The sequence below is a fragment of the Amblyomma mixtum genome, chromosome 2, assembly GCF_055824585.1.
Source record: "Amblyomma mixtum isolate Tamu chromosome 2, ASM5582458v1, whole genome shotgun sequence".
Classification (NCBI taxonomy): domain Eukaryota; kingdom Metazoa; phylum Arthropoda; class Arachnida; order Ixodida; family Ixodidae; genus Amblyomma; species Amblyomma mixtum.
The window spans coordinates 252,802,472-252,827,256 of NC_143013.1; the positions used below are offsets into that span (position 1 = coordinate 252,802,472).

Sequence of the window (24,785 nt, forward strand, 5' to 3'; positions counted from 1 at the left end):
CCCAAAAGACGCGGGTTCGATCCCGGCCGCGGCGGCTGAATTTCGATGGAGGCGAAATTCTAGAGGTCCGTGTACTGTGCGATGTCAGTGCACGTTAAAGAACCCCAGGGGGTCGAAATTTCCGGAGCCCTCCACTACGGCGTCTCTCATAGCCTTAGTTGCTTTGGGACGTTAAACCCTAATAAACCAAACCAGAGAGAGAGAGGCGATGGAGGGCGCGCGGAAACAGCGGCGGCCCCGGCACGCTAGCTATGCGCCGCTACTGCGCATGCGCAACTGGCGAGCGCGGCGGCGACACCTCTGAGTCACCCGCGCAGGGACGGCGGCGGCGCACCAGCTGCGCGTCGTGTGACCTTACTGCTCCTCGCGCATGCGCAGTATGGCTTTCGTCAGCTCCGCGAAAGGTCTCGGCGACTCACGTAGTGTTGCTTTCGCAACAAAAACAGCAGAAAATATTCAAGATATCTTGTATTGCAAAACTTCTTGTTAAAGTCTTTTGACAGCTGCCAGAGCAGTAGTTGCTAGGCATACCTGAAGAAGAGTAGCTTGTCAGCCGTCTCATCTCCTCTGCACAAAATCGCTAGCTCCAGACATCAACTTCATAACCCTGTTCGGTGCTGATGTATCGTGCGGTCGTGAATACCAAAAGTAATAGTTACAAATGGATGTTTCACAACAATAAACGCTTACGCATCACGTTTGTTCCGTACAAAGCCAGAACTGACTCGGTAAAGTTCGCTAGTCTTTTCGTTGTTGCGCAGCTTTGCGTGTCGGGGGAACTCATCCGTGCTCCGGTGACGTTGCGAAATGGAAAAAAAAAGTGCGCAGCGATGCAATCGCAGACTTTGAGAGCTGAAGCATGCACGGTGGCAGTGTTATGGCACTGCGATTGCGTCACATCTTTCGTTTTGTTTTTTTTTTTATTTGCTCGCGAAGTCACCGCAGATGGACGTGAAGAAGCAAAGAACGAGTTGGCTCACCATTCACGCCGTGAGTGGCAGCTGGTACGTGTCAAAAGCGGGACCATCTGTCGAGGAACGGGCGTCGGTGAAAAACCGGAGACGTCGATCGGTGGCTTTTTCGTCACGCCGCAGCGGGAGACTGCAAAGAAAGCGCACAAAATGTAAGAGGAAGAAAAGGGGCGAAAGAGCGTTCACGTAACGCGACGTTAACCGTAAGCTGTCAAAGGAGTCACGCTGTGAAGGGGGTCACGGTCATGTGGTATGTGATCAGAGGGGTTAAGAGTAGCATAGATGTGATATCAACCACTTGGGGTTCTGCAATGTTCAGTGACGCTACACAGCGTATGGGCGCTTTTTTTTTTTTGCCTTTATCAAAGTGGGGCCGCGGTGGCTAGGATTCCACCTCTCGTTCATGGGCTCAGCAACCGGACGCAATACTACTAATTCACTGCTTTGGATGACAAGGCAATGTTTAGAGAGAGTAGTGGATCTTATGAGCACATGACCCATGAGTCATGTGATGTTCATGTGCATGCACGAGTAAGCGTCATGTGGCCGATTAAACCAATCACATGATCCATTAATAAGCGAGTCACATGACTCACTAGTCCTGTGACTCACCGGTCGCGCAGTCAGCCACAATGGACTATGTCACCTTGCTAAGCGACGACGTCATTTCATGTGAACCACGACGACGTGATAGCGAGGGGGGGGGGGGGGGGGCGTGTAAGGGGAACTGTAGCGGCTGATGACGTAAATGGCGCAAACGATGAGCACGCAGTGAATTAACTCATAAAAAAACGAATCGCTTAAAATAAGCGGAAACAAATTTATACACTGAAAACTCGGCGTTAAAAATCGAACGCACCGTGAAATCATCAATTTATAAAAGCGATAACGGTATCCGGTGGTTGCAATTCAAAAGAGACAGCCCGCGACTAATTATAAATTACATCTGACCATGGCTATTGAAACGACAACGCCAGTGCAAAAAAAAAAAATTACCACTCCTGCAAGTAATAAGGTGAACAAAATACATGCTGAGTAGAGTGGCTTGTTCGCTAAGAGCGACTGCTTGCCAATTATAATATAGTTTTGAGTGTCGAGAGAGGGAATCACTGTATTATAGAGCGTTTTAATCTACGCGTTCTTCCAAGGAGACATAGTTATTCATTGTTATTCAGCTACTTAGCACTAAAAACACCGCCGCGTTGACCTATTGGTTTGAGCATCCGCCTCGCATGCGGGAGTTACGGGGTTCGATCCCCAGTGTCACCGGGTACCCACCGGTTATACAATGGGTACAAGCTTTCCCCTGGCCTGGTGCTCGGCTTCTTTGGGGTGAAATGCTTGGGAAAGGGGTCTTTGATCCCATCTTGAGACAAGAAAAATACCTTGTGCAATGGCGCTCTTTGGCCACAGGTGCCCTTGCGCCATAAAAATTCATCATCATCATTGTTAGTAATAGTAGTAGTAGTAGAAAACTTTTATTGAGATCTTTTAAGAGATTCGCGGATTCGAAGCCTCCGTCGTCTTTCGTGGCGCCGGCGACTTGAGGCTTCTCTTCAGCAAGGTTGGGCCCCTAGTCCAGGGCTCCACTGAGTCTCGCTGCATAAGTAGCGTGCCGCACTAAGGCCCTTTGGGCCGCGAGCTCGCTGCTGGTGAGCCGGCTCTCCCATTGCTCCGCACTTGGGAATTCGTGTTGGTGGAATGCTTTATTTCGTTCGCACTCCCATGTGATGTTAGTAATAACTTAGTTAGTAATGTTAGTAATAACTCCCATGTTAGTAATAAGACCCTCCGGCACAATAATAAGAGCACCTTCACAATTAAGTGCATGTCTGCCTCTGCCCGTGTATCTAAGCGAACAATTATTCCGTGCATTTTCGACTACTTTGTAGTGACGCAGATCTCTAGCTCTTCAGAGGGCGACAACAAAAGCGGCCTACGATTCTTAACGCACTTCCGGGATTTGAGTGGAACGAGTACTAGAGGAGGTGGATTTGCGCTCATAGGGCATGCTTGTGATTTTAACTCCGTGGTTTTAAGATTATTTTGGGCTTCATTACTCTTCCATGAGCAAAAACAAAGCGCGAACTGTTTTTCGGCCTCATCTACGAGCTTATACCGGAAACATTATGCACCGCGCGAACGCTCGAACATCACTAAGAAAAGAAACAAAAAAGAACATCACCACGAAGACGACACAAAGAAAAATTTAGGAAGCTAAGCGCTACCCATAACATATAACGTCAACAGCGTAAGTATGCTTTGAATCCTTACACAAGATTACAGGGCAAACTCTTATTGCGTCTTCTAGTAGTCGATTCGGTGTGTTTTCGAAGAGCGGTCTTAGAAGAACCTTTACCGGCTTCACTCACGCTGCTTCACCTTTGCTTTTTTTTTTCTCTCTTTCTCCCCATCTGAGTTGTTTTGGTCCCCGTTCCCATCGCACGAGAATGCGATTTCGCGCCGCCTTGGGGAAAAAGGGAATCAGGGATCCGCAATCCCTCTTTCCGCACTTCACCTGCGCGTTTCCTTTCTTCCGCCGTATCGACCTGGCGGAAGCAGCGACCGCCTTCTTATCGCCAGAGCATTCCTTGTACTCACCCTCGCACTAGAACCGTGCACTGTTCGCAAACTGGAACTCGCATCGTTCAGTGGGGAGAGAGAGAAAAAACCTCGTTAACGGAGAAGCAGAGGTTTCGTTCTCTTTTGCTTGGTTCATTCTGTTTACAATCGCCGACATGCTACTGTCGAAAAGCGGGAGGGGGGGGGGGGGGGGGCTTGCTGAATAACGAAAGCAGGAGGAGAAGCGCTGAAAATAGCACAAAATAAGTACAAAAACAAAAGCTGACATTGTGCAACTACTGGGACGTAGATTTTTCAGGTGGTAATACAAAAAGAATCTAAATTTATTGAGCGCAGAGGCGCTTAAAACCGAGGGACGGAGGCAAATGCCACTGACATTGAAATTCACGTCAGCATTCCTCTGTGGCGCCATGCAATGAACTTTTGTTTGTTCAATAAAGAAGAATTCACATAGCCATTATCATTCCAGAATATTTTTTGTTTTAGTAAGAATGGCCCAGGACTGCCTTAAGCGACCGGCTCTCGTTATCGCCGGGGTCAGTCAGGAATTTATGCTCTTGAGTACAGAAAATTATTAAAGGGAAGTGAAAATTTTTTGAGCATTTTTACCTCGCTTTATTTTTGTTTTGTATCATTTCCGTTGAACATATAATTATCGTTAATTTGCCTGATGAAATTTTGATCCCGTGAACCACACGTAGAGGAACGCACAATTGTGGAGTGCTTCGTAATTCGAACAAATTTTTAAACCGCTTCGACACAGAGAGAGAAAGCATTTATTTCCTGACCCTAGTCCGGATCGCCGTCAGAGCCCCTATTGCCGAACACGTGGGCGATATGAACAACGAGCAGTGGCCACAGTATTGAGCTGAGTGCAGCAGGAGAGGTCAAGCTCTCCCAAGAAAAGGCAGCCATCTACGTTGGGGGCTGGGTGGTGAATGTGACAACCTATCCTGTGTGTGCCCTACCCTGAGAACAACTGGACCTGCCCAAGTTCCACTTGGGACCCCTTCGATCTCGGAGGAAGTGGGCTGCACAAGCTGAGTATGCCTCTCCATGGCTTCGACATGCCCAGGAGTACATATATCTGACTATTGTGCCTATAATAACCAGGACATCTATACAAACGATCGTATACGACCGCCACAACCTCCCCGGCCCTCCCCCAGTCACTATCAAGTCTGTGACGTACGAACGCGTCCCCTCGCAGATAGCTAAACATCTAGCCAAGCCAAGAGAGCCCGCCAAGAGCAGCGTCGCGCCGATGAAGACGCCAAACGGGACTCCCTGCCGGGCGCGCCATTACGGTGAGGCAACGGCATCGCTGCGGCGAGCATTAACAAGATGGAGAGCGTCGGCGGATGGTGGAAATAAAAAAGAAAGAGAAGAAAATGAAAGAGGGGAACCAAAAAAGGAAGGAAGCCTTGGGCGTGGCTCCCAAGCACTTTCGCAATTCCGGGCGTTCGGACCGCTTCGGACCTTCCTTTCTCGTCTCGTCTTCCTCTTCCGCGTCCGCGAAAAGTGCCCTGAGGTGTGCAAGAACGGAACATCACTCTGCTGCTAGTCAGTGTGCGGATGGTGTGTTGCGGTAGTTACGTGAGCGGAAAGTGCAGGCAGAGCCGCCTAAAGTAGACACGAACGCGAAGACGGCGGGAACGGATTGATTAAGGAAACGGAGCCAGGTGGTCGGTTTGCTAAGGTTTAGTCTGTTTACTGTGGTAGCCGCGCGGTGTGCTGTTCTGCACGTAGACCGAGCGTGGTTGGTAAGGGAAAGGGATACGCCGACCACGAGGAAGGAAATGAAAGGCGAGTTTCGAGCCCCAAAACATCGTTGCCGCAAATACTTCGGAGCGTTACATTCGATCCTAAGCGCAGTAGTTAAACCATTACAACCAACTGCGCTTAAAAAAATACAAAAACGAAAAGGAAGAATGACACAGAACGAGCGCTGACTCTCAACCGACTTTAACCGCCATCGAAAACAGTTGTTATACGCATGGCCGGATGTAATCACATAAGTACGAAAAAGAAAAACAAAATGTTTACATACACACAATAAAAGCTAACAGAGCACAGCGAAATTAACTTTTGCCAAGGAATTCAACTTCATCATCTGTGAGAAATAAGGTGGGTTTGGTGATGCAAGTGTTCCGGTTTTTGGTTTTTAGTGTTTATATACTCTTCAACTGTCTCCCGTGTTGTCTTATCTAAGTGTTTGTACAGGACTCTTGTGGTGCCGAACATTGGCGAGAACCCCTCGCACTAGACAGTGGGCTGGAATGCGTGAATCTGGGTCTAGAGTATGGCACCGGCAATTGGGATGACAAATTTTGGCGTAAACATTTCCGTGCCTTCTTGAGTATCGAACCACAGCGCCTGGTCGAAAATTTGTGCATTGCAAGAGAGTACAGCCTTAATGATATTGACGAGTGACGTAACATATGATGCATGGAACGTTCTGCCAGCAACAAACGTTTCTATAGAGACCTGACACTTAAAAAAAAAACATTAGGGTTGAAAGTAATCGCTTGGTTTATTGGGGTTAACGTCCCAAAGCGACTCGGGCTATGAGGGACGCCATAGTGGGGGGCTCCGGAAATTTCGACCACCTGGGGTTCTTCAACGTGCACTGACATCGCCAGTACACGGACCTCCAGAATTTCGTCATCATCAAATTCGGCCACCATGACCGGGATCGAACCCGCGTCTTTCGTGTCAGCAGCAGAGCGCCGTGACCACTGAGTCACCGCGGCGGGGCGACAGTAATCGCATTTGCATTATCTAACATTTTTCTGGTTCGAAAAATTGGCTGCCATACTAAGCAGCACGACCAACGCTTGGAGTTGCGGATGACTTCTTTATATCTGATTTTTTGTTGCAATGCGGATAAATGTAATCATACACGTATAGTAATATTCGTTCTAGCGTAGAAATCAAAACAGATGAAACTAAAGTGAAATATTCATTATACGTCCTGTAGGAGAAATGTTTGAGATGATGCAACGCTTGCTCGATTGGCTTTCCCACCGCTTCGCAGATATTCATAGCTAATGTCTTAATAACGTATGGCGAAAGTTGTGCGCTAGGAGTTGTACATTTCTCGAAGTTTGTACACCCTGCTAACTAGTCTTCAGTTAGTTTGCAAGTAGTGACCCGGAGAGCTGGCCGCAGTAGTGTGGTAAAAAAATTCCTGAAGATTTAATCCGCAAGAACGTTGCTTAAGAAGTTCTGCATAAGGCATAAAATGGCACATATTGAATTAAGCATGAAATATCGGCTCAAACACACCACTCCCTCGAAGTAGCCAGGTTTGCGCATATATTACGAGAACATGTTAGTTAAACACTAGTTTGTTTGCTATGCTCGCGGAAAAATTTCTAGGCTACGCAAAAGAATCTACCAACTGAAGAGCTCCACTGGGGTGCAGCAAAATGAGTTTCTTGGCCCATTACACGGGAACAACATGGACAAAAACGGGACTGATCCAACCTGAAGAGAAAAAGACATAATGGAATAACACCAGAGGTAATAGTAGCAATGTTTCACATTTGGTGCTAAAGTGGAAATTAAACCCATAAGGAGCCAAACACAAAGCAATTTAGTAATAGAGATAAACGGCTGGGAATAATTACTGCCTGAAAGGTAGGTCTAGAAAACTGAAGAATGAAAATTCTAGTAATCGTGGTGGCATAGAAACATACTGCAAGACGCCAGGGCCATAATATTTTTAATGTATAGTACATCGCCGATTATATGCACTGGATTGAACGCACTTTCTGTGTCAACCTTACTCAACTAAGAACGTCGTTCTAGATCGTGAAATATACGTTAAATGATGTTTTGGAAACATGGAGATGTCATAATATTAGGTGCGAGGTAAGTTACAGAGCAATAAACCAATAAGAGAAAACCGAGACGATCCTCGTGCGAAGATATTTCACGGCGAATACGTCAGTCAAGAACCAGCTTTCGGGTATACACAAATAAAAAAAAAAAAAACTTGAAACGACGCATGAGGTCCAGATGTAACGCTTAGCTTAAAATGCTTGCCCTCGTGACCATCGCTTAATCGCCCGTTCTAGGTATTTTAAGCAATACGCCAATAGCGGAATAATGTAACATAATGCGTGGTTCGGTTTAGGTTTTGCATGCGGCATCTCTGGGAGTTAATGTTCCGATGTGGCACATGGGCTGGCTATAAGGCACGCCGTAGGGGAGGGTTCCGGATTAGCTGAGAACCCAATGGCGGGATAATATGAGCTGTGGTGTTTTATCACAGGAAAAACATATATTCACTACGCTTGCCGAACTTTAGACCGGTTAGTCATACTACGTGTCTGGTATGCACAGTGCAGTTTCGTTAATTTAATCTTGCTTCCTTCAAACCTCCACTTGAAATGAACTTGCGCTTTGACCCTTTGTACGGCAACTGTATTAAAAAGGTTCTTCTAAATAAAAACTCGACATAAAACGAATGCATTTTCCTTTCGAGTCAATTACCAAGGGTATAAAATATTTCAGGGCTCGTGAAACCGTGTCTGTTTCTATGCCACCTAGCTTCAGTCGCAAGAAACTATGGCGCTGTGTAGTTGTTGCAATGCTGGTTTTATAGAGACCAAATTACAGCGTAATTTTTTCGCTCCCGCGTGCGCGCCTTCCCGCTTTCGCACAGCCCTCAACAGACACTTATACTTCGTTCTGCAGTGATAAAACTGCCTATTGCCTTTTTTGTGCCCTCAGTGAATGAGAGCTGTTTATTGGGCAGCGAACGGCAACTTGGTTCATCTTTCTTATCAAAAAGTTATAGGGGTCACGAAATAATAAAAATAGAAACAAGAAGAAACAAAGCTCTCCCCTAAAACCCGCTCTCGAGCGAGGACGAGGGAAGCGTTTCCAATTATGACCCGCGACCCATAAATGAGAGATCTCGAAGAAATATTGACGCCGTTATTAATGAACCTGCATCGGCCATTCCTGGAGGCGCTTACCCAGTCATTACACGCGCGACGGGCACGTTTAGACGCACAGCCAGGAACAAACGGTACTCGGATGTGCACCGTATAGCTCTCTCTCTCAGTCTGTCCCTCTTCACACATGGCTGCGTCTCTCGCATCGGAACTGGCCCCGAGGCATAAACGGCCGGCCGTTCTGTCGCTGGAGAAGGGTGGAAGATGTGCCCGAGGCAAGGAAGCTGATCGCCCTTAAAAATGATCTTAGAGTTGTCTGCCTCCTCTCGGAACCCCGATCCGCGAGAAGTTCATTTCTTGGGGGGGCGTGTTCCATTGTCGCGCTTGTCAAGAGCAGCACTCGAGGACAAAAGGAGCGGCTGCGAGGCCGTCATAATTAAGCGACCTTCTCCTGAACCGGCTCTCTGCTAATACACACATAAAGGCGCCGACACTGCCGACACGACCTATAGGGAAATTGTTTCGACGCAGGAAAAAAAAATCGATAATTTAAACGCCATAACCAGAAAAAAAAAAACGAATTAGAACTCTTTGTTGTTTCAATAAACGACAGCTTGCCTCGAGTGCTATGTTGTAACGAGGACAAGAAAGAGGGCGCAGGACGCAGTGTCGGGTGCTGAGTACAGCGTGATAATATTAATACGTATCTAGATGGGGCGGCAATCCTAAAAAGAACATGAGATGAGAATGTGGCGTCCACTACAGAACCAAAGATAATAATAATAGTGATAGGAACAGTTCATGAGGAAATAAAATGGCGAATTCACTGTCTAAATGTCGATGAACACCTTCATCCATGCTTTTAGGGGAGGGAAGGAGAAAGCAGTGAAAGATGGAATAGAGAACGAGGCACTGTAGTTCAGGCTTCCTGATTAATTTCTTGCTAAATGTAAACCAATCCGAGGCTTTAATAACTTGGACGTTGTTCACTACTGACACTGCAGCTTTGAAACGGATAACACACATGAGATTAAATATGACGCCGGGCTTTCTCTTTAGAGTGCTTAATGTTTTCGCTCAACGATTACGACCAGAAGTGCAATGTTCTGTTTGCACAGGAGGCATTCAACAAGTAAAAAAAAATGGCCCACAGAAGCCGCAGCTGCGTGCTGTCCGTGCTTTTGCCCTAGCTGCGAAGCTGTGGGCGCTAAAGCGTCGTGTTAAACAAAAGTGGGCGTGTACAGAAAAGCCTGTTTACGTTTCGCGCCTCACGGGACGGACCACGCCCACGTGGGGCTGAATTCGGCAACAGCGTCGGTGGTGGGAAACGACGCGGAGTCGGTCACGTTCATTCTAACACTTTGGAAAGATGAGGTTTGTCTTGCTTTGTACTTTTTACAACCAGTACGCTTGCTCTTCTTTCTTTTTTTATTCGGAGGGGTTTATTTGCTAGGCCTTTCAGGACTGCGTGTCATAAACGAACGTCTATATCTTTCGTTCGCGTTGCAGTGTGCAGTTTTAGTTGAGCAGAAAACTGAGATAGTTGGTGCTTATTAATAAGCTCAAGGGGGTTAATGTGACGCAGATTAAGAATTTCTGTTTTATGATTGGTTTCTACACTTTAAAGAGCAACCTGCCAGCGTGAGATCTTAGGAGCCTATGCCATACCGAAGCATCTGTCCCTGGCAGTTTATTCTCGGCGTATAATTTTAGTCGCACAGATACCTAGCAGAGCTGGTAAGCAACCATTTGCTTAATGGTTTCTTTTGCCTTAAAAAAAGAATTTAGAGATTATTCTTTGCTTGCATACAGAAAGAGAGAAAAAAAAAACAGAGGGAAGATTTTTAATGAAAGGACTATTTTTGCCATCGTATGAAAAACGCTCACATTCCGCTTCCCTTTCAGGTGCCGGTTTAAGGAGATTTAGTAATGTTGTAAATGGCAACAAGAGCGCCAAAAACATATTAAATATTTTAATCGCCTCCAGAAATATGCGCTTCAGGGCTATCGTGTTCAAACGTAGGCAAAGATCTCGAGCGCTTTGGAGAAGGGAACATAATTGGCAGCTGCCACGGAGCTTCCTTTGGCGTACCGGTAGCGCTTAGTTCCTTAAAATGCGGCAAACGAATCCAGACAGGAAAGTCTTAGTTTGTACTTCTCATCCTATATCAAACAAACTGAAAATGGGATTGAGCCGTGTGAAAAAGAACACAACTAACAAGGGGGACGCTGTTTTCAACTTCGCATCAAACCGTCATAGAAAGTAAGGCTAGTCTTTGAGCAGCAGAAAAAGAAAAAATCAGGTTGGCGCGCTATAAGCTATACTACGCAAAGAAAGAATGCTAATGAAAAACGACTACATCGAGAGCACGAGAAAAAAAAATATAATTGAAGACATTAAGCAAAGAGGAAACTTAAAAACCTATATTCAAGCAAAGAAACTAAAAGCAGCGATCTCGTATTCCAGCTGTGTGCCCATCTGCCCCGCCCGCGGCGTCTGAACGCTGAGGCAATGGAACTAACGGAACCACGAACATCTGTTGTGCGATTGGCTGAGGGCTGCTCTGTCATAACAAACATGCCACGCATGCTTCCACTGCAAGTGTGCATGACGCGGTGCTGATTGGTAGCCGAAAATTTCGTCACTGCTAGGGTGGGGCGCAGTCTTCGCCGCTATTTTTGTTCGCTGTTATTTTGCATTTTGTGGATTGGACACAAGAACTTTCGCTGCCACGTGCACGGATTTATATGTTTTTGTACCAGTCTAGGCAGCATAGATAAAAACTGACAGAAGAATGAATTAGGAAAATAAACGGTCATACAATGTTGCCCTTGATTGGGCAATGTGAACTATATAGCCTCAATAAAAAGCAGCATCGTTTTACTGGAACATAGAATAATTTAGGCTAAGCGCTCCTTAATATTTTTTTTTTTTTTTTAGAGAGAGAAATATTGTATTTGTAGAGACAGGAACAGATTGAGAGAGAGAGAAGCGTCCACAACGATTTCTTCGTTTTACTACAACAACGTCTCATTAAACGTTGAGAAATGTAAGCGCTTGTTTTTCTCTAGAAGCCAATGCTGCACGGGCACCATTAATTTGTTTGTGTAGCTCTGTAATGTGATATGTTGAGGTAATTTTATTTTATGCGGAAAAAAAAAGAACGAAATCGGTAAGCGTTCTGCACAGCCAAAGATGAAGTTTGTCACTGTTCGCCTTTCTGCAGAAGCCCTTTCATTGCGTCTCTCCGCTGAACGACTATATTTCCAGAAGTAAACAGAGGTACAAATATATCGGACGATGATAACAACGTTCTTGATAACTGTGATAAAATAAAAAAAAAAGTAAGAGTATCTTGATCAATCAATAAGGGAAAGCTAGTTTATTTATTTATTTATTTTTGTTTACTAAATTGTTTAGGAATACTCTGAGCCTTGACAGGCCTATGCAGACAGTGGGTTACAGGGGTATTCAAAATACGCATCGCTCTAAGCAGCTTATTAGCCCTCCAGTGTCATACTCAAAGAACTACATCATTCCACCAAGGTTTGAAAAGAGCAAACACAAAGTTCCGCGTTACTGAACAGAATGGAAGAAAGATTCTAATTTAGTGATCAAGCTAGTCACAGAATCACAGTCAACAACATCTCGGTGTAATTAATTCCAAATATTGACAGAGGACGGAAAAGAAAGGAAACTTAAACGTATTGCAACGTCTATGGCCTGACGTGTTTCTCATGATTCCTTCGTTTAGTTTGGAGGTGTGGTAGTATACTGATCAGGTACTGATCAGTACCACCAACACAGATCAGGTACTGATCTGTTTTGGTATTAAGAGACTTATGATAAAGTATAAAAAGGAACATCATTGCAGCGACGCGACGTCGACTTGTGAATATAGGAACACCTGCGCGTGTTCTGAGTGCACTGGCGCCATCGTACCTAGAATACTTTGAGCAGATAAATCTTAGCGCTTTACTTCGTACCTTTTCTGGCTTATACAAGGCGTTCCACCTAAGACTATACAATTTTTAAAACTAGGCTTTTTCAGTTACAAGAGTACTTTTTTCGGCATAGCATTGTCAGCGGCGTAGTACAGCCGGCCAAAACTTTAGCTGGCGTGCGCGCCGGCCGCTTTTTCTGCGCTCCTGCGCTTTGTGACGAAGCAAATTTGGGGGAAAGCTTGATATTAAGCAGGTGTTTAGTGAATTTTTGCTTAAATTTGATTTCTTAGCTAGTTTTTTCCCGTGATAAGGTGGAGGAGCACGGAAAACGCGGCCATCGCGCACGCCAGCTAAAGTTTTGGCCGGCTGTACAGAGGGCAAAACGCATGTCTAGAACAAGCGAACTGTGCGTTCCGCACCTCCCAAAGCCGCTGCGACCAGGAAGTCAAAAAATGAAAACGAAATTCTATGAGTTTAACTGCACATGCTTACATTCAGACCATTTTTATTCAAATGTTTTCTATAGGTATCGCGTGTTCAGCCCGAACCACGCCAAGAACGTGTTCTAGACATGCGTTTTGCCCTCTGTACATCCGAATACTGCTAAGGGCCGTTTCACATGCATGCGATTATCGCCTGCGACGCTGCGAATTCGGTCGGTCTGCGACTGGGGAGGGCCGTCGGTCTAGCCGCAGACGGCCTGCGACCAAGTTCCGTCCGGTTGGAATGCAGTCGCAGCGTCGGTGTGTTCGCTCTGCGACTGACCAATGGGCAGCGTCGAGACGGCACGTGACGTGACGTCACGTGGGAGCTGTTGCCGCGGCCACGGCCGGTCTCCAGGCGCGCTAGCGAGAGAGCGCGCGCGTCGAGACCGGCCGCGGCAACAGCTCCCATGTGACGTCACGTCACGCGCCGTCTCGGCGTGGGGTCACGTGGAGCTGTGTTCCCGCGGCGTAAGCAAAACTGTTTATTCTAATCAAATCATACGAAATATTGCCTTGCATCTAAAAACACGCTGGTCATAACATCGTCAACACATTCCGTGCAGCGTTTCTGTCGCGTTTAATCGTAGGTTGCCTATGCGAACGTCGAGTAACCTTGCGTGTCCCTCCGACCGAATTCGCTGGGTACGCGTTGCATGTGAAAGCGCTGTGCGAAAATCGCACTGCGTCGCCACCGACTAGGCCGACTACTTTCGTTCTAGTCGCAGCTTGTGCAACGGCCCTAAGACGTTCTAACTTGCAGTATGGTTGACTAATATTGAATAGTTAACTTTTTAACTATTACTGTTAAGCTCTTTAATAATTGAGCGGCCTGTAGCCCATTGTAAGTAATATCTATATCAGTTCTTAGAATTTCGAAAACGCGGTTACCCTCTTCGCTGTGGCACAACAAGTTTTGGCAGCACTACGCCAAAATACATGCATTTTCGAGAAGCTTGCAGGCAAAGCAACCTCTCCAGTGCACATAACTTGTCGAAATAGCCAAAGTTTGTTAGACCACAGCGCCGAGGGTGATGGCTTTTCGAAATTCTAAAAACTGATATGGATATTAGTTACGGTGGGTTACACGCCTCCCAATAATTAAGGACCCTAGCAGTAATAGTGAAAAGTTAACTATAAAATATTAGTCAACCAACCTGCTAGTTAGCACGTTTAGCCCTGTTCCGATGTACTACACCGCTGACAATACTAAGCGCTTTCCTAACTCAAAAAGCCTATTTAAAAAAAATGCGTAAAGTCTTAGGTGAAATACCCTGTATATTAAGTACTCTCGATGAGGGTTCCAGACTATGCTACCGTATTCTAAAATCGGCCGGACTAGGGCTTTATAAGCTTGCAGTTTTACATCATGAGGTGCCGTGGCTAAATTTTCTTCCCAAAATCCAAGCGTTTTAAACACTTTCGCACACGTGTTATTAATTCAGAGCAGTAACGGTTTAAACAGCTACAAGCGGGGACGTCAAATATATTGCCGACATCACTGGTTTAGCCGCACTCGTGGAAGTATCGTGGTGGTACTTAAACGAACTTAATCGCGCACTCGCTCTCAACGCAGGCACTGTGCTGCATATCGCCGCACGCTTTTCGAAGCGGCGCGACGGGGCCATTTTTACGAGTTTTCGCGAACCGTCGAACACGTTTCAGCAATGTCGTCGTTAAATATCACAGTAGTTGCGGTTGCAAGAGACGGCACTGTGGGACGGTATCTAGCTGCAACGCAGTTTACGCCATAGCTTATTATTAGTGTTCGGCATACGCGCGAATTGTCTTTTCATATACAAAGCTTGTGCAAACAACGTTACATTTATGCATTTCGCATTTTAGACGAAGGGCAACAACTGCAAGTGTTTCAGGACCTGAAACAACCCGCCGGAAAAATAGAAGAATTATTAAAATTGTAAATGTCTTTTCTCAAATTTCGCGCTGCAATGCATGTTCAAGCATTGTAATCTAAGTAACAAAGCAACATAATAAAATGTTTCCAAAATTCGTTTTCGTAATTCTCTAAGCCGATGCGGTGCAGAAGTCTTCATGCTATCATTCTGATTAAGTGAAGGTATTCATAGCCCCGCTGCGGTGGCTCAGTGGTTACAGCGCTCGGCTACTGACCCTAAAGACGCGGGTTCTATCCTGGCCGCGGCGGCCGAATTTCGATGGAGGCGAAATTCTAGAGGCCCGTGTACTGTGCGATGTCAGTGCACGTTAAAGAACCCAAGCTGGTCCAGATTTTCGGAGCCCTTCACTACGGCGTTCCTACTAGCCTGAGTCGCTTTGGGACTTTAAAGCCCCATAAACCTAAACCTGACCCCCCCCCCCTCCTCCCCCAATCCTTCTCCTGCCTGTAATACCCTGGCTGACGTCCGACCAACTGAACCACCAGCGTGCCCTGGTGCTCCATGCCCAGGACCTTTTGAGCGCTTAATATGTCGCTTTTTAATAAACTGCTGTTTTCTCACTCTGTCTCATGTACTCCAAGAAGAAAAATAGTTGCTCTTAAGTCAAAACCAGAAACCATTGAAAACAAGAAACAGCAAATAATGAGAAGCACGAGTAATAAACAAGCAAAGAAAAACTCCATAGCAGTTTCTTTCAGAAATTGTGTGGTTAGGAAAAGGCGCTCACTTTTGAGTAGCAATTAAAAGGGGCAGGAATAAATTAAGACAAAAGAAAATACGAGAGGGCGCCGTAAGCACTTCCTGGAACGAGCCAGTCACGCACGCGCTGACCGCTTCAGAGCTTCTCCCTCCCCGCACATCGTTACCGCGATTAAGGGGACATCAAGAAAATAAAGGCAGTCTTGTGGCCCCGTTCACGGCTCGAAAACTCTACCGCTGGCCGCTTACATATAAGCTTTCCCAGCGTGCTCAGCGAGCTGCGTGAAAGAAGCGCGCTCGGGCAAGATGCGGTTTCTAACGAGACTCTTCAGGGCTGCTGCAGCTTACCTCGGCAAGACAAGCACAGGCCGAGGAAGATCAATGCGGCGGAAGTTTCAGGCAATTTCTTTTTTCAAGCGCACAGTGCATATCGAACGGCGCGAGTTGAGCCTGTTTACTGGGTACTTGGCGAAATAAATCGAGCGTCTTTTTTTCTCAAGCCTATCCAAGCCCGGGGGCTTATGGTAAACATCTTCAATCCTCGTATCCACTTGAGCGATAAAGCAAAAAGGATGAAAACAAAAGAAGAGTTAGCAAATTGAACTTAGAGGAAAATAACGCAACTCCTTTCGCTGATTTTTCCTCGCAAGCTGTTGGAGCGAAACGTCTGGGTCCCCAGCGACGCAAGGCGGTTGTAACGGTTAACAAGACTTGTTACTGGCGCGGTTGTTATCGGTCTGTAGAAGACATAACAGGGTATGGTTAGGGAAACACTCAAGTACAGATAAATATAATATGTGGCTGGCGCTTCTGGCTCCTTCTTTATTCGATGAGTGCATCATTAGGCCTAAGTTGAGAAAGGAAGGTGGGGACATAGAATAAAATTGTAAGCAATAATAGTGAAGTTTTATCAGTAATGCAACGGTTTTCTACCAGCACGAGATTGTTTCGAAAACACTGAGCTATTTCGTCTCCATTACATTGGCAGTGCATGCTGCTATATATGCGCAACATACGATACCAGTTGGTCGCTGAATGTGCGCTTCCCTCTCAATACAGCCAGCAATAAATTATAGCCAGGATTCTTAAAGGTACTGGCCTCTGCTCGTAACTAGAAACAAAAAATAAACTAATCATAGGAAACGAACGGGGTATCGCCAGACCGTATAGTGCATTCGCCATTAATATTTAGCCGGGAAGTTATCGTCGAGGCGCCGACCAATAGCTGAGCATTCTTTCACACCGATATTACGCAAGAGAGTAGACGCGCGAAACGATTGCGTATATTGCCCCGTGACCCATGGATCGAATGCAAAAAGAAAAATTTGGGGAATCTAGGAAATCTAGAATGGAAATACAGATACGTTTGAAAGAAAAATTTGTGGAATGGAATCTGCGATACTTAAAAAGATATGGAGGTACAGTCAGTCACAAAAATTCAGGGGGCACTTTGGCTCTCTAAAGTGCTGCAAGGCGAAAGCGTTTCCTGGCGCACTGTTAGTTTTTATTTACTTTTTTATTTTTCATATTTTTTTTAATTTTCTTGTTCCTTTTCTTAATTTTATTGTTCTTAATTTTTATTTTCACATCTTATTTTTGTTTATTTCCTTATTTTTATTTTCCTTTTCGTGACTTTACTCCTTTTATTTTATTTATGAAGCCCATGCATTCACTAGATGCGCCTTTATCCATGCTGGAACCTTGAGCCTTTTAAGCAGTGACGCCGAAAGGCGGACGAATCTGCCGACGCGTCTGTCGACACTCCTGCCGACGCGTCTGTCGACCCGGCTGCCGACGCGTCTGCTAACGACAGCATGAGGCATTAAAGGCTTTCGCCTTAATAAAATCTGGGAACTTTCCGTAGCATTTTTCAATTCCAGAAACGGGGGAAAGAGGAGGCGCTATTGATCAGCATGCGCCAGCTAACTTGTACTCCGTCCATATGCGCGATTGCGGCAGGAACGCGCTCTATAATCGAGCTTCTGTTTGCCTCCCTCGGGTACGACAGATTGCTCGAACGTTGCATTGTTACGACATGCCCTAAGTGATATCGACCAGCACTGCGCAAAAAGAACAAAAAAAAAAACAAAGTGGGCGACACGACACGGTGGAACATTCGTGGCCGCACTTATCTGTCCGTACAAACACACGGTGTACGGGATCAAGAGAAATGCAGCCACCTTGAGGGGACTATGGGCAGGAGGGAACATGTTTTCAGAAAGAGCTCAACAATATTTCGGCACTGACCTTGCCGGCCATGCATCCTGGCGACGAGTACTTTATTTTAGTGCAGTATAGCATTGAAGTGAAACCTGAAGGTCCCTCTAGGTCCAGACAAATGACGCACACGTTATGATTATTCTTGAAAGGTATCGAAACTGTCCTGAAATTACTTCAAGATACCGGGATGGATGCGTGCCTGCCGCATGGACGACATGGACAAAACAGACTTTGACAATGTCACAGAATGAGAAATGTTGCCCCCGCCCCCTTCCCCAATCATCAGAAAAAAAAAGTTTTTTCATCCTTTTCACCTATACGCTTGGAAGCTTTTTAGCTGTTTTATCAGTATAGTCCTTTTTCGACGAAAAGGCCGTGAACTGTCTGTGTTGAAGCCTCTACCTCCCAGCGTCCTTAGTGGATCGGAGATGATCAGCTAGGGCGCACCTTCCAACACCATATGGGCCCGGAAGGTTCCTCCTTCGGAGCACCTTCGGTAGGTGCATCTCTGTGCACCCACCGGTAAAAAAGGCTGATGCTTAACTTGGTTAAGCCTGGAGAATGCGAAGCATCATCGTGTCGCGTAATTTGGAGGCGCACAACCACAGCGACGGCGCGAGGTGGGCCCCCGTTTCTCCACTGCCGTGACGTCAACAAGTCACGTGGTGTGGCGTCATGTATCACGTGATTTGGAGGCGCACGACCACAGCGACGGCGCGAGGTGGGCCCCCGTTTCTCCACTGTCGTGACGTGATCGTGTCACGTGGTGTGACGTCATGTATCACGTGATTTGGAGGCGCACAACCACAGCGACGGCGCGAGGTGGGCCCCCGTTTCTCCACTGTCGTGACGTCATCGTGTCACGTGATTTGGAGACGCACAACCACAGCGACGGCGCAAGGTGGGCCCCCGTTTCTCTACTGTCGTGACGTCATCGTGTCACGTGGTGTGATGTCATGTATCACGTGATTTGGAGGCGCATAACCACGGTGAAGGGCTGAAGTGATAGCTAAAGTAGTATGCTTCGCATAAAATTCATCTCAGATCTACGAGCAGGTACCTACCCACCACCAACCGAGTGCCACCGACCAGGAGCACACAGCGGCGGAGAGAAAACGTGACGGCGAAATGAACTACGAATGCGCAATGGAATGGCGACCAACGCAAGAGCGAAATGTAGAGAACTTTGCAAATAATATAAATCCCAAGGGGTTCCATTATAAGCCATGCAATGGGGCCCTCTAGAACCCCTGTAAGTCATTAGCTATGGAGGGGGGAGAACGGGAGTTCATCTTCACTTCGAGAGACTTGCAATGCTAACGACACAAAAGGAACCACACTGCATGGCCGAGAAGCGAACCCCTTGGTCTGTGTGTTTTACGGCGAAAGCACTACGCCAGACGTACCAGGTCCGATCAAGAATCTTCCCTTGTCTTCTGTGAAGGCTCGGAGTAACTCGGGTAAGCTCGGGTTAGTTCGGAGGAGCGTTGCGCAACCTGCAGCCAATAGGAGAAAGCTCGGGTAAGTTCGGAGGAGCAAGAATCTTGTCTCGTCTTATGTAAAGCATCGGAGTAACTCGGGTAAGCTCGGGTTAGTCCGGAGGAACGTTGCGCAAGCTGCAGCCAATGGAAGAAAGCTCGGGAAAGTTCGGAGGAGCGTTGCAGCCAATGGGAGGAAGCTCGGGTAAGTTCGTAGGAGCAAGAATCTTGCCTCGTATTATGTGAAGCATCAGAGTAACTCGGGTAAGCTCGGGAAAGTTCGGAGGAGCGTTGCAACCAATGGGAGGAAGCTCGGGAAAGTTCGGAGGAGTGTTGCAACCAATGGGAGGAAGCTCGGCAAAGTTCGGAGGAGCATCGCGCCAGCTGTAGCCAATGGGAGTAGGGTGTCCCGCCAGATGCCGCCGAGTGGAAAGAGGGTGTGACGATGAAGGGAAAGAAGCACGGCTGCGTGGACATGCAGATGCCAGAAAGAAGGGGCGAAGAATTAACACATGCTTTCGCACGTCTACTCAGTTTAACAAGGTTAACGCCCTACCACTTTTTTGACAAACGCTGGATAAACAGTATCCGTAACACATACTTATCGCATCACACCGTGTCATTTCATGGACATTACATTTCTTGGAAACGTGCAGGTAATTTTTTAAAGAGCAAGCGACGGAAGCAAGAACACAATTTTTGTACACTGCGGACATTAATGACTGAGAGGGTTATGAGTATTCTTATTGACAGAATAGCGCCTGGACGCAACTATAGTTTGTCTGAGATTGTTAGCTGAAACAGAGTACATAACATCACTTTAATTATAAAGTCAAAAAAGCCTTTCAACCTGATTATATTAGCGGGAATGGTTCTGGTTTGGTTTGGTTTTATGGGGTTTAACGTCCCAAAGCGACTAAGGCTATGAGAGACGCCGTAGTGGAGGGCTCCGGAAATTTCGACCACCTGGGGTTCTTTAACGTGCACTGACATCGCACAGAACACGGGCCTCGAATTTCTCCTCCAAAGAAATTCAGCCGCCGCGGCCGGGATCGAACCCGCGTCTTTCGGGACAGCAGCCGAGCACCATAGCCACTGAGCCACCGCGGCGGCTGGGAATGGTTCTATTTTCAATGAAAAACATGTGGTACGCTCGTCTGCTATGGCTTTGCCCGGAAGGCGCGAGCGATACGGCTAATTTTTGGTTACCGAATTAATTTTGTTAGCTGTACGTGCCCAGGAAACCTTCTTGATATCATGCAGCCAACAAGAACTATATTTGAGCAAATTCCTGCTCAATCTGCGTGGGAGTGAATTTTATCAGGGCTTGGCCCTGCGTTGATCTAGGAGTCTCGTGTGTGCACACGTGTGACAGACTGATGCACAAGAAGTTCTGAATCGAAAGAAGCAGATAATAGTAAATCTCACATCAAGTAAAAAAGGACATAATATATATAAAAAATTGGCTTGACACCCTGAACAAAAAATAAGAAAATTGTTAAACCAAAACGCGACCCCAAAAAAAAAATGATTTTTTTTTTGTTTTGCAGAGGTAATTTAGTGCGTAACTAACGAAGATGAAAAGGCGTGCTGAAAAGCAGCATGTGGGATTATGAGAGCAGCTGCGTAGACTGGTTCTTAGTTGACTTTAATAATTAGCCTTTTATTGCCGCGCTTCTACAGCTATGTACACTGCGCCTCTGCTTTCGCCTTTAATCAATGCTCGGACACTGCGTCCACTGCGCTGTTCAGGTACACTAATTGCCGCGACCTGACTAGTTGCCGCATCCTGTAAAACAACATACAGATTCAAGAAGCAAAAATACATTTCCGAATTTTTTTACAGATGCCTAACATGATTTGGGGACCTGCTCTGTCGGACACATTCCAGTCTGAAAGTCAGCTGTTTTTGGTTTGGACAAATTTTCGTGCAGAAGGTGATTTATTTGTAGTCTGGTACAACTACATAACGGAGGAGCAAGTGCACTTTAAAAGAGGTCCCCAAGCCAACAGCGTTGGCCCACTGTCGTGAGGTCGTGGTTAATCACTGTGTACCTGCTAACATGACATCGCAAGGTGCTTACAGGAGCACGGGGATCAACCATGGATTAGCCGGATCAACAGGATCAACCACTACGTCATGACAGCCGGCCGACGCCATTGGTGGAGGGACTAGTTTGAGGAGCATTTTGTGCTTCTCTCTTTGGTTGTATCCGGCTTTGGTGATTACTTCTGAAACGCCTGAGAAGGGCGCTGTAGTGGAGGACTCCATATTGTCTTGAATAAAAAATGATTGATCGATTGATCGATTGATTGATTGATTGATTGATTGATTGATTGATTGATTGATTGATTGATTGATTGATTGATTGAGTAATATCGGCCACCTGGGGTTCCTTAACGTGCACTGAAACCTCTTCATATTGCCAGGCTTCCATTTGGCCTGCGTAAAAATGCCGCTGCCACGACTGGCATAGCCTCATAGCCACCGCAGAGCTTTTTGTTTTTTTTTCTTGAGGAGAATGCACAGCAAATATTCGCGGTGTTCCTTCAGTGTATAATCGCTAGCTAGCCACAATTTTGATCGCCTTGCGCATAAATGTAAGCATTTGTATAAGTCTTCCGCATTCTTTCAATACCAAGAGTGACACGGAATATAGGTTTATATCCTTGGGCATTTCTGGTTTACAAAGGAGATGTTTGTGCACTTCACTTTATAGTTTATTTTGTACAGATTCTTACTATTGCTCAGCTGTGTGGGTTGACCGGCAAAGAGCGTCACCATTGTTACTGTGATTATTATTTAACCACAGTACCGCACAGTGCAGACAGAGATTCAAGTTGGTCAAGCATTCATTACCTTCTTGATGATATTGCGCCCTACACAGACGCTTTCTTATCAAATCGATCAAAATAGTTTATTCCAACGCCGTAAGGTGCACTACCCCAAAAAATGCCTTCGCTCCCGTTGCGCACATCGGCCTTGTGATCATCTTTTTAACATTCCAGGCTGACATCGAACACGCTATCCTCGATTTTCTTTCTATATGTGATCCTCCGTTTCGAGGAAGCTATCTGGCCCGTAGGTTATCACGCTGTGCTAACAATGATGACCACAGGTGTTGTGAATTAGAAACATGCGTTTAAATGCGAAGAAAATGAAGCTGGAAGATGAACAACTTAAGAAAAGTGAATATACCTTTTGCTACGTTAGTCTGAGTACTCCTGGCCTTGCAGGGCATGCCTGATTGGCGATGAGTCAAAGTACGCCTTACCTTGATCTAGAAGATGGTAACTATGAATATGGTATCACGTGGAGGGCACTCGAAGACGTATTTTCGTCATCAAGTCTTCACAAATTTCTGACAGACGGCCCACTACCACTGCCAGTTTGGGCTAGGGCAACCATTTCTTGTATTTTCTTTGAACAAGGTATTTTACGCACGACAAGTTTCGCAATAGGTTTTAATAACATGAGGCCCTTTCTACTTTCTTTTTTTTTTTTATACTGTAAGCGTTTGTAGAGCACGGGAATTCAGTGGTTATCCACTCCATATGCAGGCTGTATATGTACCGTTTCGAGCAATTTTGCATCTTTTGTTTTTTTATTGGGGTTTAGTGTCCCAAAGCGACTCCTGAGACTGAGTGTATGAAAAATTCGTAAAATGCTTCGCGTTCAGCGCAATTGCAATATTCAGAATAAACTAGCAGTAAGTACAAATGCCTTCGGGTGTAAATTGTATATTGTTAAAAGATTACTCCTTTTTTGGACATCGTCAAAACTTAAGAGAAGCCCAGGCTCACCTAAAAAAAAAAACGATTCAGCGCTACTAGCATCTTACTTGCGGGGTGCTTATACTCTTTATTTTTATATTTTTTTAGATTCCCGCCCCAAAGAGTAATCTAGACCTGCCATCCCCTCGAATACAGGGAAGCGTGTGTGTGCATTGCTGCTCCGGATCGCAAACATGTAGAACACGGAGTTGAATGAGAAACCATTGGATTCATTAGCGTATCGCAGTATAGCGTTGTCGGTTCAGGGCCGGCCATCACGGCATCATTAGCGTTCGGTCAGTATCGTTCGCTCGACGGCGTTCGTTTTATTCCTTGTTCCGAACTCGTAGAGGGTCGTTAAGAAGCGCGCTCCAAATCGCTTCGCACCAGCAGCTCGACAAAGTACTTAACTAGCTGGGAGCGAAAGGCAGCTAAGTACTGCTCACGATCCTTCAGAGCACTATGGCTTAAAGAATCACCCTCCGCTGTTCCTTCTTCCTAATGCAGTGTAAAGTCGGAGGATCTGCATACCTCAACAAGAGAGACAGAAATAAAAGAACAAGCGGGATGGAAGACAAGTCCCCGGGTGACAAAGGCGCGCTTAAACGACCGAAGAAGGCTCCTCTCTTGCAGTGCACGTTATATAAGAGGAGCACGTCATTTGGTTTCACGCGTCTGTCCGTGAGTGCGCTAATGTGAGTTTGGGAAGGCGAGCTTATTTCGGCCGCGTTTGTGGGGCCATTGCCGTCAGCGTTGCAAAACGAAAACTACTGAGCTTTACACATTTTAAACAACTTTTGAAGGTGAAAGCCTTTAATGAGTCATCGTTGTCGACAGAAGGATGTCGACAGAAGGTTGTCAGTAAAGGTGCCACGCTTTTCTAGTCAGACCAGAAAAAAAACTTTGTGCACGATGGGATTCGAACCACCATCCTTCCGTTCCACAGCCGAGCGTGCTAATGGCTACGCTACTTCCTTTTTTTTTTACTTTATTGTGGCTACGCTACTTCCTGCAAACGTATATGTAGTTCTCCTTGTCTAGGACGCTGGAGAGTGTTTGCAGAAAGGCGTCGAATCAGACGGATGCCTCCCAAACGCCCTCCAGTGTCTCCAGTATTTAAGATTCACAAACAATTGTGTATTTAATTAACATCTTAACCACACATCAGTGACACAAGCAGCAACACCGTGCTAAAGGCTTTCGCCTCGCCGCACTTTAGGTCATCAAAGTGCCCCCTGAATTTTTTTAAGTATTCCCGTGTGTTTTTTATACTCTTCGTTTTTTTAAACACGCCATGAATAACAAGCGTGTTGCGCGGAACGTTGTACTAAGTTTTTTTGTCTCACCCTATGAACTTTTTTACGAGTGTATCAGGCGTTGAGCGGTCGTCTCAGTTCATGTACAGAAACAACTGATGAGAAATAAAGCGTCTGCCATCAAACTGCGAAACAATAAAGGACCAAAGATTAGAAAACAGAACAAAGCAGATGATTCATCCATCTGCTGCGTGCCATAGATCATACCTTTTTATCTGCTTACTACCCCTTTCAACGAGGAATACAGAGCTGCCGTCTCGTAAATTACGTTTGCTTCCCAGATAAGCGGGCTGTGAAAAATGGAGGGAGCAATCGATGTTGTCTCGTATTACGAAACATGCTTACTCGCGGATGGCAGTCATCGATATCAGGTTTCGGGGCCGCTTATTAACGAATGACGCTGATGGGCGTGAAACTGCTGCTTGTGTTCGATACGATGAGGCCCTACAAGACAAACACGGTTAATTGCGTCAGCGTAGACGCGTTCATCGCGC

At 46.1% G+C, this 24,785-nt stretch overlaps 1 protein-coding gene across 3 annotated transcripts in view; it reads right to left on the bottom strand.

Moving 5' to 3' along the window:
* SK (small conductance calcium-activated potassium channel) overlaps positions 1-24,785 on the bottom strand; it is a 424,663-nt gene that overhangs the window by 349,329 nt on the left and 50,549 nt on the right. For all 3 annotated transcript variants that reach the window (XM_089573525.1, XM_089573527.1, XM_089573526.1), the window contains exon 2: positions 981-1,101. The gene's annotated coding sequence lies outside the window, so the exon portion shown is untranslated. The remainder of the gene's footprint in view (positions 1-980; positions 1,102-24,785) is intronic.